The following is a 13,626-nucleotide window of genomic DNA, read 5'->3' on the forward strand; positions in this document are numbered from 1 at the left end:
ATCTATCTATCTATCTATCTATCTGTCTCATATCTATATCATATCTATCTGTCTCATATCTATATCATATCTATCTATCTATCTATCTATCTATCTATCTATCTATCTATCTATCTATCTATCTATCTCTCTCATATCTATCTATCTCATATCTATCTGTCTATCTATCTTTCTATCTATCTCATATCTGTCTGTCTATTTCATATCTATCTATCTCATAGCTATCTATCTATCTATCTATCTATCTATCTATCTATCTATCTCATATCTATCTATCTATCTATCTATCTATCTATCTATCTATCTATCTATCTATCTATCTATCCATCTCATATTTATTAGAGATGAGCGAACGTACTCGGTAAGGGCGATTTCGCAATCGAGCACCGCGATTTTCGAGTACTTCACTACTCGGCTGAAAAGTACTCGGGTGCGCCGGGGGGCAGGGAGAGGCGTGGTGGCGTGGGGGGTAGCAGCGGGGAACAGGGGGGAGCCCTCTCTCTCTCCCTCTCCCCCCCACTCCCCGCTGCAACCCCCCGCGCCGCCACGGCGACCCCCGAATTTTTTCGCCCGAGTACGGAAGTACTCGAAAATCGCAGTATTCGGGCGAAAAAGGGGCGTGGCCGAGCACGTTCGCTCATCTCTAATATTTATCTATTTATCTATTTATCTATCTCATATCTATCTATCTATCTATCTTTTATCTAACTCATATCTATCTATTTATCTATCATATATCTTTCTGAGATAGGAGATAGGACGGCTGAACACGACAGGGGCGGATTCCGGATGTGGTATCCCGCAGTGGAATCCGACCCTGTGCTAGCCGATAAACCTGCGTACCTGTCTTCTTTTCTTCTTATCTGTGCTGCATATGGTCTGGACGGCTCGCCATTGGACATGCCCTGTACAGATTTTCCCGTGCTGTCCCTAGCTGTTGATGCGGGTTCCCGAACCTATCTGTAATGTTAAGCTGTCTTAGCAGAATCCGCTCAAAAATAGAGCATGCTGTGATTTTTCCTTCTTGAACAGAACATCGCAATTGATTTCCGCTGATGTTCAGGAAAAAGCCCTTTTCCATTGCATGCTATGGGCAGTATTGGCTGCGGAATCTGGGGGCGGATGCCCGCCCCGGTACCACAATGCAAATATATCCATGTGTGGCCGGTCATAATAAACCAGTGGAGTGCTACATGTATGTCCAAAAACATATAAAATAAGGGCTAATTCCCACGGGTGGATTTCCACTGTGTATTACGCGGCGGAAATCCGCTGTGTTGCCCCGCAGCTATTAGGTTCTATTGAACCTAATAGCGCAATGCTCACGGTGTGGAATTCCACCACAGAATTCTGCACTGTGAAATCACACGTCCTCACCTGCGGCATGCTCTATGTGCCACGGGCGTACGCGCGGACGGCTTCCATTGCAGTTAATGGAAGCCGTCCGTCACGCTATCTTCCGCTGTAGCACAGCAGAAGATAGAGTGAAAACGCTTCCCTGCCTACCATCAGCTGTGTCATATGACGCGGCCGACGTGTCATTTGACACTGTGGGCGTGTCATATGACGCGGCCGACGCATCATGCGCTCTTTTGCGCATGCGCACCGAAGCATCATGCGGGACGTTGGGCGGTGGATCCAGAGGTAAGTATGGGGTCTCTAGGGGGGCGTCGTGACAGGCTCCGCTGCGGAATTCCGCTTGAGGAGCCCGTCACGGCCGTGGGCACTAGGCCTAAGGGCAACATACTGAAATCATACATTCTCCTGAATATTTTATTTATAGCAAAAACCAGGAACAAAGAAGGATGGAAAACATCTAAAAACACAAACAGAATAACTATACTGTATAGCCTACCATAAGTTGTATCGGACTTGCTGTATGGGCTCCTGTATATCCTATGAGTGCTGTTGTATAGGTCCACATATAGTCTTGTATAGGCTCCTGTGTATGGTGAAGACGTTGTTTGGGCCCCCATATATTCCATGGGTGACCTATTCTGTTGTTTACATTTCTACATGTTCCTTATAATGTTTTTCGTTCCTGATTTTGCTATAAATAGAATATCCACAGGGATACATGATTTATGTTTGTTGCTTTTTCCCATATGTTACCTATCTATCTATATTTTATCTCCCATCTATCTAGTGCAAAATAAAAAATGACAGCTCTCCCAAACTGTATAGGAGAACACAATAAGCGCTCCTTGTGTGTACCTACTTGTAACAGTATACAATGACCAATATCTGTAATGGCTGTGTTTTATGCATCAATACTAGCGCAGGATAGATAAGCCCCATTGGCTGTCGGCTCCATTCCACTCTGCTGACCAATGGTGTACATGGAAGTATTGGAGCTTCATATGGTGCCCTTCCAGATATCAAGCAAGGTAAGCATATATGTTTTTATTTTGAAACAGTTATGTAAGAGTACTTGTCACGGCTCGCTGGCGATGTTGGATCGGGTTCGAGGTGATGCCATGGTGTCACCCCTGGCCCGCATCACCCACACAGCAGTGCATGCTCAGTGTCATCCTGGCGTTGGATGCTGACATGAGCACTTCTCTGCGGTTGTGTGGATGGATTGGTCGGCCAATCAGCACCTGTCTGTACACATTTATTCTGGCTCCTCCTCACGGAGGATGCTGGTCATTATAGACTGAAGGTATTTCTGCTCAGGTCAGCGGCTCCGGTTCTCTTCTACTGTCAGATAAGTCTGGTGTTAAGGAAATTTGGGGTGTTCTAACATCTATCTACTGTCTTATAGCTATTTTTGCATTGCTATTCCATCTGGTTCATTACGTGCTTGTTTAACATCTATACTGTATACATTGTTATTTATTGTAGCAAACTATTTTTGTTTCCAACTAGGCAGAGTCAGGGTCACCCCAGGTTCTGGATGTAGGGTCACCCTTATCAGGGTGAGTGCTCTGCTTTTAGGTAGGGTCTCATCTCATTAGTAGGTTAGGGTCAGGTAACATTTTTGGCTCACTTTTGGCTTCCTTGTAAATATTTAGTTCTTTATGTTAGTATATTGTGTGTATATCCATCCTTTTAAGACAATAAATTACATCCAATCCAGATGAGGTGTTTCACATCCAGCTCGGGAGTAATAGCACTTTTGCTCATTACTTGTGCTGTTCTTTCCTGCCATATGCTCCAGTCACTCAAGTCCACTTTAAACTAAAGATCACTGCCACAGATCTGGGGATATCTTGCTGTAAAGAGAATGGACTACCATTCCGCCTATGGAGGACGGAATACAGAGGTGTGTATAGGTAGTTTCTATGACTACAACTCATGTGACCTGAATATCACATGACGAGGAGGTGGCTAAGAATAATGTCATCATGGACAGTAACACCAATTGGCCACTTGGGACACCCCGCCCCCAAGGAGGCTGCACCTTTGGAAGGTATAAAAGGAGTCAGCATGAAACAGCTCAGTTGCACTGACAATCCACCATCAGGGTTGTTGGTTATTTCTTTCTTTCATTTGATTTATCCTTTGATTGTTTTGGCACTATCTGATATTTTATCTTTTAACAATCTTGTGAGCAACTATTTTGCTGATGCCAGAATACAGAGTTTTTTTTTAAATAAGATTGCACTAGAAGCTCTTGAGAGAGTATATGCTTCCTCCAGATGGTAGTTAGTCCACCTATCATTTAAGTAGGGGCTCTAAGTGATACCATCTTTCCTGATTGTGGGGTATGATACCCATTTACATCGGGGACATACCACGATCGGGTTATTACTCTAAGGCCTTGGTCAGACGACCATTTTTTGCCGCGATTTGCGGATCGCATGACGGATGCGCGTCCACAAATCGCGTGACCGGGGCCAATGATTCGCCGAAAAATCTGCAGCTAGCAGCGTTTTCGGCGAAACGGGCCAGGCACGAGGAATTGCACATCGCGCCTATCTGCGATCTGCGATTCCTTGTGTTTTATATATGCGCTCTATGGGGCCGGTGGCGGCAGCGCCGACCTCATTGAGAATATATACTACAAAGATCATTTTCCTCTGCCACAGCTGTAACAGCTGTGGCAGAGAAGAAGGATGTTCACCCATTCAATTCAATGGAGCCGGCAATACAGCCAGCTCCATTGAAAGCAATGGGCTGCCGGCGAGCGCAGGATGAATTTTCAGGAAGGGCTTAAAAATATAAGCCCTTCCCTGAAAACCATCCTAAAATGTGTAAAAAAAAAAAAAAAATATATATATATATATATATACTCATCTTGTCCCTGCAGCCGGAGTTCAGCCGCACCAATCAGGGGCAGCTCTCAACTGTCATTCAATAGCTGAGAGCTGCCCCTGATTGGTCCTTGCGCTGAGCCAATCAGAGGCAGCACTTACTCACCCATTCATGAATGGGTGAGTGAGAGCTGCCTCTGATTGGTGAGGGCTGTGACCAATCAGAGGCAGCCCATTCAGCAGGTGGGGATTTTAAATCCCCGGCTGCTGAATACTACACAGAGCAGTTCAGGAGAACTGCCCGCCGGCCGCGGCTGAACTCCGGCTGCAGGGACAAGGTGAGTATATATATTTTTTTTATTTTTACACATTTTAGGATGATTTTCAGGGGAGGGCTTATATTTTTAAGCCCTTCCCGAAAATTCATCCCGCGCTCGCCGGCAGCCCATTGCTTTCAATGGAGTCGGCTGTATTGCCGGCTCCATTGAATTCAATGGGCGAACATCGTTCTTCTCTGCCACAGCTGTTACACCTGTGGCAGAGGAGAATGATCTTTGTAGTACATGTTCTCAATGGGGTCGGCGCTGCTGCCGCCGGCCCCATTGAGCGCATATATAGAACACAAGGAATCGCAGATCGCAGATAGGCGCGATCTGCGATTCCTCGTGTCCTATAATTTATCGGACATCCGCATAAAAAGCGGCCATGTGACTGATCCCATTGCGAAGCAATGGTTCTATTTATGCGCAGATCGCATGTGCATGCGCAAATCGCACGAAAAAACGCCCGTCTGACCGGGCCTAACACTGTATGAGGGTATTTAGGTCCCTAAAGACTATATGTCTATTGAAACACATTGGACCATTAGTGTTAGTTGCCAAGTTGGGACCACTTCAGCCCAAAATATAGTGGGCATGAATAGTGGACCATATTTGTGCAATATTACAGGAAAACTTAGTGCCTGGATTTTCTAGTCCAATACATTGTTGGCTGGTACTGCAGACCCCACCAGTGCACTAAAGTTTGTTCAAGTTATTTAACTGAAAGAGAATCTATCCATTTCCTCTTTTCTCTTAGGCATATTGGCTCTATTGCTGAATTGTGCGTAGGGACCATTGTTCATAACATCAGTCTTTTTCTGGTTGCTTTATATGTTTGTTTGTCCATGGATGGGTGATTTTTCTACTATTCTCATCTTTTTAGTCTGTATCTAATAAAATTAATTATTTTAGGCATCTAGTCAGTGAAATTGCTATTCAATAATAGGTCGCTTCTGCCTCAGTGACGGTTTATGGATACAGCTGAAGCAAAAAACTAACTATGGGGCATAGAGAACAAGTGTAAGGGGGTAACTCTTCTGCATTGAGCTTGGGTGTCTCCTCCTGCACCTGCTGCTTCTGTCCTGGTATCTGGAGAATAGAATATGGAAGGAAGGAGAGCTTCTAGACACAGTAGGGTCAAAGGCCACTTGGGATTTGATTTCCTTGATAACCAGATGCCAAGCAGATCTGCCCCACTGATCCTCTTCACAATGGTTGAGTTCAGGAGGATCAAAAGGAGCAGGGGTAACCTGGGAGCTGCCTGCTCTTCGTAAAAAGGTAGTCATAAAAAGGGAGACTTTGGCACAGAGAAGGGTAAGGAAAAAAAGGGAAAGCAGGGTAAGAAAAAATCGCACCTGTAAAAAATAGGATAGTGTGTATCACGTGTTAAAAATGCTTGATTGAAGGAAAATAATGTGAAACCCCTGGATGCTGTCACATCCAGAGGTTTCACCTTGCTGCCAATAGGGCCGGCGGCGGCAGCATCGGTCTCATTGAAAACATAGGGAGTAGATAACGCTCCCCTGCCACAGCTGTGACAGCCTCGAGGATGAAGGGCTATGGGATAAAGGGAGGAGGGTGCTTGAAATATAACCCCGAAAATCAACCCTAGCTGTAGAAAAAAATAAAGTTAAATCACCTAGAAGTGCCGTCCGGCTCTTCTGCCCGATCCCAGCAGTCTTCTTCTGTATTCTGGTGGCCGGGGATTGAAAAATCTCCACTTCCAGAAAGCATTGTCTCTGATTGGCTGAGCGCTGTGACCAATCAGAGGCAGCGCTCAGCTATTCATTAACACTTCTTAATGAAGGAATCTCCTGCCATAGCTGTCACAGCTGTGGCAGGGAAACACGATCTACTCCCTATGTTTTCAGTTGGGCAGGTGCTGCTGCCGCCGGCCCCATTGTCATCAAGGTGAAACACCTGCATGTGACTGGATGCAATTTTTAACACATGCGATGTGCGATTTTTTTTATCGCACATGTACATGCGCTAAATAATCTCTTGTGTGACTGCATACAGATGAAAAGAATGTTGTAATAAAATTTTGGCTGCGATCAGATAGTAGAGCTGGGGTAATGTCATAACATCAGCCCTGGTCCACATAACCACATCTTCAGTGCATGCGCCCTGTTATTCAGCACTGGGCACCGATGAGTGTCTTCTTCTTGTCACTGCAGAAAGTCCTTGAGGTGTCATCCATTGGATATTCCTCAGTAAGCTAAATGTATAATGTTCCCTTTTCACAACCCTTGTATGACATCTCCTGTGGTGTATATACTGAGTGGCCAACTGGGAGATGTTTTTCCTAGCTGATGAATCAGCTATAATGGAAGTGTATTTATTCCAGGCCCGTCTCTACGTGGGCAGCAGTTACTATCCTGCCTGTCAGCTAAGTACCAGTAGTTACTTCTTCTGGGTGGGGCTTCTCACTTCTACGTAATACTGTGTTTTAGGGCACAGAGTAGGCTCTTTAGGTTCCTGATGTGGGGTTGCCCCTGTTGGGGTGATTGCCCTGCTTCTAGACAGGGTCTGTCACACCAAAGTGGAATAGGGACAGCATTCCCATCTCTGCATTTTTTTACCATTATTTGCTCTATTCTGTGTTCCTTACATTTTGGTGACATAATATAGAGTTATTACAAATGACCTTCTCGATTTGAAACACTCATAACTCCCATTTAATGACACTCAGATATAAAAATTTGATATCAATTGAAACATAAACTTGAAAACTTTCATTTAGCAAAGTGGCTAATAGTAAGACTGTCCTCGTTACATCTGTAAGCGAGGATCATCCAGCCATCCACCAGTAGGCATGGGAACAGTGTAGAGTGTTTGTGCAAGTTTCACACAAAGCCCTCAGAAATCCACCATCAGAGCAAGAATAGAATTGGACGTCCCACAGCCGACTGTGTGGGAGATTCTGCGCAAATGTTTGACATGTTATCCCTACCAATTGCAATTGTTACCGGTCCTGAAAGCAAATGACAAAGCGAGGCAACTAGAGATGAGCGAGCATACTCGATAAGGTAAACTACTCGAGCGAATAGTTCCTTATTCGAGTACCTGCCCGCTCGTCCCTAAAGATTCGGCTGCCGGCGCGGGTGACAGGTGAGTTGCGGTGGTGAGCAGGGAGGAGCGGGGGAGAGAGAGGGAGAGAGAGATCTCCCCTCCGTTCCTCCCCACTCTGCCTCGCCGCTCCCCGCCCCCTGCCGGCACCGGAATCTTTAGAGACGAGCGGGCATGTACTCGAATAAGGCACTACTTGCTCGAGTAGTTTACCTTATCGAGTATGCTCGCTCATCTCTAGAGCCAACATTCTTTCTGCAAGAGTATGCAAACTCTGATGGAATACGATATTGTCATTTAATCTTTAGTGTTTGGTGATGAAGCCACCTTCCACCTTTTGGGCAGCTAACAAACATAATGTCAGAATCTGGGGGATGGAAAACCCAAATGCATATGTGGTACATATGCGTGATTCCCTCAAGGTGAATATGTTTTGCGCTATGACCTGTAGGAAAGTGTACGGCCCCTTCTTTTTCTATTTGGAAACAATCTCAGGGATTTCATACCTGGATGCTACAGGAAGTCTAAGGCTGGGTTCACACAGGGCGGATTTGCCGGCAAATCCGCCTGTGGCCGCTAATCTTGGGATTAGCCAGCCATGTGGACGAGATTTCTCAGAAATCTCATCCACACGTAACGGCCAATCCGCTGCGGTAAGTCCGGCTGAAACCGCGGCCGCCACAGCCGCGGTTTCAAAAGATGCAGCATGTCTATTTATTGTTTACTTTCGTCGCGGCTGTGCTCTCCTCTACGGGAGCGCCAGCCGCAACGGAAAAACGAGTGGCCGGGCCGCTTCAAAGCCGCCGCGGGTTTTTCCGCGGCGGTTCTCCCAGCGAAAATCTCGCGGTTTTTGCTGCGGCCAAGCTGCGGGATTTCCGGCAGGAATACGCCCAGTGTGAACCCAGCCTAAGGCTTTATCTTCTAACAGAATGACTACCAAACAGATAGATTGGCCATGCAGGTCGTTATGATAGTGAACCTCTTCCTTGTCTTCTAGGTTCCCCGGACCTTATGCCTTTCTTCTTTGGGGATGGTGGTCTACATGCCCCCCTTACCACCCACCATACATGATCTGCGGCATCACAGGAGCCATTGCATCAGTCAGTTGTGATCCACTACAACATGTACGGCAGGAACTTGACTACAGGCTGGGTGTGTGTTGAGTGATAAAGAAGGCTCACATTGAACATCTCTTATGTGGAAGACATCGATGTGCAACAAAACATTTTGAGTTCTGTTTCCATTGGTATGAAATTTCTGTACCTAAGTGTCATTAAATGGGAGTTATGTGGGTTTCAAATTGGGAAGATCATTTGTAGTAACCCTGTATATGTTTGTATTGGTCCATTGAGGATATTTATTATATCTCGGTTTGATGTGTTGGAGACGTCCATGAGTGGCACCGTTCTAGCGCCCTGCATAAACATAACAGTTGTAGCTATCGGAGCCTAGAGGGAATTTGGCACAATATTTTTATAAATATGGCTCCTATTTCTAGCCTATTACTGACATATACAAAATAATATTGTCATAACGAGATGTATTCAACAGTTCTGTAACACACAGCCTACCAGAGACAGCTGCGCATCGATGACACTGGACTTCTATGTCCCATCCCTTAATATTTTGCTTTGAATTGCTGCAGCAATTAAGCGGCTGCAGTAAAGTTACCCATAGAGCCTTCTCTTTCATATGAACGATGGTGGTTTGGTATGTAAATTATGCCACTATTCATAAGACCTCCGCTGCATGCGCTAGCTAGGCCAAGTCTAGGCTACAACGTGAATGCATTTAATTGAGCCTTTGCAGAAAAAGAAGCTAATATGATGAACCGTATGGGCTCCCGAACAAGCAGGTGCCCTTAGACAATCTGAACACACTCTGAGTACGTAGAATATGAAGATATTATCTAAAATTGACCTTTGCACACAGACTTACACTTGGCAGATTATTATAGCCAATTCAAGATTTCCCACATTCGAGTTCATTGAAATAATACAATGAGTTCCTCTCCCCATGAGGCTGTACTTAAGAGCAATTCAGCTTTATAGCAACCTGAACATTTTCAGATTTTTTTTTGGAATCTGCATGGTAATTATGCTCCTCTAACTTTCTTTAGCAGATTTCTGTAGTCTCTTTAGCTATAATTAAGAACTGGATGTTTTCAAAATATGCAATTATGAAATGAAATTTGATTTTTGTAAAACTGTTTGGTAAAACAACGGCGGCTACGGTTATAAGTGCTTAAATTAGAACGGCGGGAATAGGAGTTGATGAAAAGTCTAATTTTATTTATTTAACTACAAGGCAAAGATGACCAGAGGATTTAATGTTACTCAGGTACACATATTAAGGCCGGCTAAACACGAGGATATGCGTACTTTCGAGCGGATGAGCGCCGCATATTTTTTGTGAGTGCTTCGATCTATATTTGCATTTTTTCCTGCGCCATTACACAGCGTATCATGCATTTTCTGACGTATTGCGCATGCATTTGCACATCCCCATTGACTTCTTTGGGGGACTGTTAGTGCGCAAATGTGCAGGAAAATAGAGCATGCTGTGTTTTTTTGCGCAACCAAAATGCGCAGAAAAAAATGCGTGCATGTGAATGAACTCAATGGGTTTTGTTCACTGCGTAGTTGCACGCATAAGCACCGTGTATTTGCAGACAGAACATTGCTTTTTTGCGCTTGCATTGGCCTATATTTGCTGTTTTTTATTCAGCCAGCCATTGAAATGGCTAATTAGTAGAGATGAGCGAGCACCAAAATGCTCGGGTGCTCGTTACTCGGGACGAAATTACCGCGATGCTCGAGGGTTCGTTTCGAGTAACGAACCCCATTGAAGTCAATGGGCGACCCGAGCATTTTTGTATTTCGCCGATGCTCGCTAAGGTTTTCATGTGTGAAAATCTGGGCAATTCAAGAAAGTGATGGGAACGACACAGCAATGGACAGGGCAGGCGAGGGGCTACATGTTGGGCTGCATCTCAAGTTCACAGGTTCCACTATTAAGCCACAATAGCGGCAAGAGTGGGGCCCCCCCCCTCCCAAAAACTTTTACTTCTGAAAAGCCCTCATTAGCAATGCATACCTTAGCTAAGCACCACACTACCTCCAACAAAGCACAATCACTGCCTGCATGACACTCCACTGCCACTTCTCCTGGCTTACATGCTGCCCAACCGCCCCCCCCCCACAGCGCACACCAAAGTGTCCCTGCGCAGCCTTCAGCTGCCCTCATGCCACACCACACTCATGTCTATTTAGAAGTGCGTCTGCCATGAGGAGGAACCGCAGGCACACACTGCAGAGGGTTGGCACGGCTAGGCAGCGACCCTCTTTAAAAGGGGCGGGGCGATAGCCCACAATGCTGTACAGAAGCAATGAGAAATATAATCCTGTGCCACCGCCATCAGGAGCTGCACACGTGGGCATAGCAATGGGGAACCTATGTGCCACACACTATTCATTCTGTCAAGGTGTCTGCATGCCCCAGTCAGACCGCGGTTTTTAATTCATAGACACAGGCAGGTACAACTCCCTATTGTGAAGTCCCTGTGGACCGACAGCATGGGTGGCTCCCTGGAACCCACCGGCGGTACATAAAAATATCCCATTGCAATGCCCATCACAGCTGAGGTAGTAATGTCATGTTTAATGCAGGTGGGCTTCGGCCCACACTGCATGCCCCAGTCAGACTGGGGTTCTTTACAAGTGGAAACAGATGCATTTATAATTCCCTGTGGACCCACAGCATGGGTGGGTGCCAGGAAGCCACCGGCGGTACATAGAAATATCCCATTGCATTGCCCAACACAGCTGAGGTAGTAATGTCGTGCTTAATACAGGTGGGCTTCGGCCCACACTGCATGCCCCAGTCAGACTGGGGTTCTTTACAAGTGGACAGATGTAGGTTAAACTCCGTGTGCACCTACAGCATGGGTGGCTCCCTGGAACCCACCGGCGATACACAAAAATATCCCATTGCATTGCCCAACACAGCGGATGTAACATCAGCTGTAATGCAGGTGGGCTAAAAATTCATTTGATTACACTGTAGGCGAGGGCCCACAAAAATTGCTGTATCAACAGTACTAATGTACATCAAAAAAATTGGCCATGGCCAACGAAGAGGGCAGGTGAAACCCATTAATCGCTTTGGTTAATGTGGCTTAAGTGGTAACTAGGCCTGGAGGCAGCCCAGTTTAACGAAAAATTGGTTCAAGTTAAAGTTTCAACGCTTTTAAGAGCATTGAAACGTATAAAAATTGTTTAGAAAAATTATATGAGTGAGCCTTGTGGCCCTAAGAAAAATTGCCCGTTCAGCGTGATTACGTGAGGTTTCAGGAGGAGGAGCAGGAGGAGGAGGAGGAATATTAGACACAGATTGATGAAGCAGAAATGTCCCCGTTTTGGATGGTGAGAGAGAACGTAGCTTCCATCCGCGGGTGCAGCCTACGTATTGCTTACGTATCGCTGCTGTCCGCTGGTGGAGAAGAGAAGTCTGGGGAAATCCAGGCTTTGTTCATCGTGATGAGTGTAAGCCTGTCGGCACTGTCGGTTGACAGGTGGGTACGCTTATCCGTGATGATTCCCCCAGCCACACTAAACACACTCTCTGACAAGACGCTAGCCGCAGGACAAGCAAGCACCTCCAGGGTATACAGCGCGAGTTCTGGACACGTGTCCAGCTTCGACACCCAGTAGTTGTAGGGGGCAGAGGCGTCACGGAGGACGGTCGTGCGATCAGCTACGTACTCCCTCACCATCCTTTTACAGTGCTCCCGCCGACTCAGCCTTGACTGGGGACCGGTGACACAGTCTTGCTGGGGAGCCATAAAGCTGTCAAAGGCCTTAGAGAGTGTTCCCCTGCCTGCGCTGTACATGCTGCCTGATCTCCGCGCCTCCCCTGCTACCTGGCCCTCGGAACTGCGCCTTCTGCCACTAGCGCTGTCGGATGGAAAGTTTACCATCAGTTTGTCCACCAGCGCCCTGTGGTATAGCATCATTCTCGAACCCCTTTCCTCTTTGGGAATGAGAGTGCAAAGGCTCTCCTTATACCGTGGATCGAGCAGTGTGTACACCCAGTAATCCGTAGTGGCCAGAATGCGTGCAACGCGAGGGTCACACGAAAGGCATCCTAACATGAAGTCAGCCATGTGTGCCAGGGTACCTGTACGCAACACATGGCTGTCTTCACTAGGAAGATCACTTTCAGGATCCTCCTCCTCCTCCTCTTCCTCCTCCTCAGGCCATACACGCTGAAAGGATGACAGCCCAGCAGCATCTGTACCCTCAGCAGTGGGCCAAGCTGTCTCTTCCCCCTCCTCCTCATCCTCCTCATGCTCCTCCTCCTCCTCCTCAACGCGCTGAGATATAGACAGGCGGGTGCTCTGACTATCCAGCGACATACTGTCTTCCCCCGGCTCTGTTTCCGAGCGCAAAGCGTCTGCCTTTATGCTTTGCAGGGAACTTCTCAAGAGGCATAGCAGAGGAATGGTGACGCTAATGATTGCAGCATCGCCGCTCACCACCTGGGTAGACTCCTCAAATGTTCCAAGGACCTGGCAGATGGCTGCCAACCAGGGCCACTCTTCTGTAAATAATTGAGGAGGCTGACTCCCACTGCGCCGCGCAAGTTGGAGTTGGTATTCCACTATAGCTCTACGCTGCTCATAGAGTCTGGCCAACATGTGGAGCGTAGAGTTCCACTGTGTGGGCACGTCGCACAGCAGTCGGTGCACTGGCAGATTAAACCTATGTTGCAGTGTCCGCAGGGTGGCAGCGTGCGTGTGGGATTTGCGGAAATGTGCGCAGAGTTGGCGCACCTTTCCGAGCAGGTATGACAAGTGGGGGTAGCTTTTCAGAAAGCGCTGAACCACCAAATTAAAGACATGGGCCAGGCATGCGTGAGGCTGCCGAGCTGCAGAGCCGCCACCAGCTTACGGCCGTTGTCACACACGACCATGCCCGGTTGGAGGCTCAGCGGTGCAAGCCAGCGGTCGGTCTGCTCTGTCAGACCCTGCAGCAGTTCGT

The sequence above is a fragment of the Eleutherodactylus coqui genome, chromosome 5, assembly GCF_035609145.1.
Source record: "Eleutherodactylus coqui strain aEleCoq1 chromosome 5, aEleCoq1.hap1, whole genome shotgun sequence".
Classification (NCBI taxonomy): domain Eukaryota; kingdom Metazoa; phylum Chordata; class Amphibia; order Anura; family Eleutherodactylidae; genus Eleutherodactylus; species Eleutherodactylus coqui.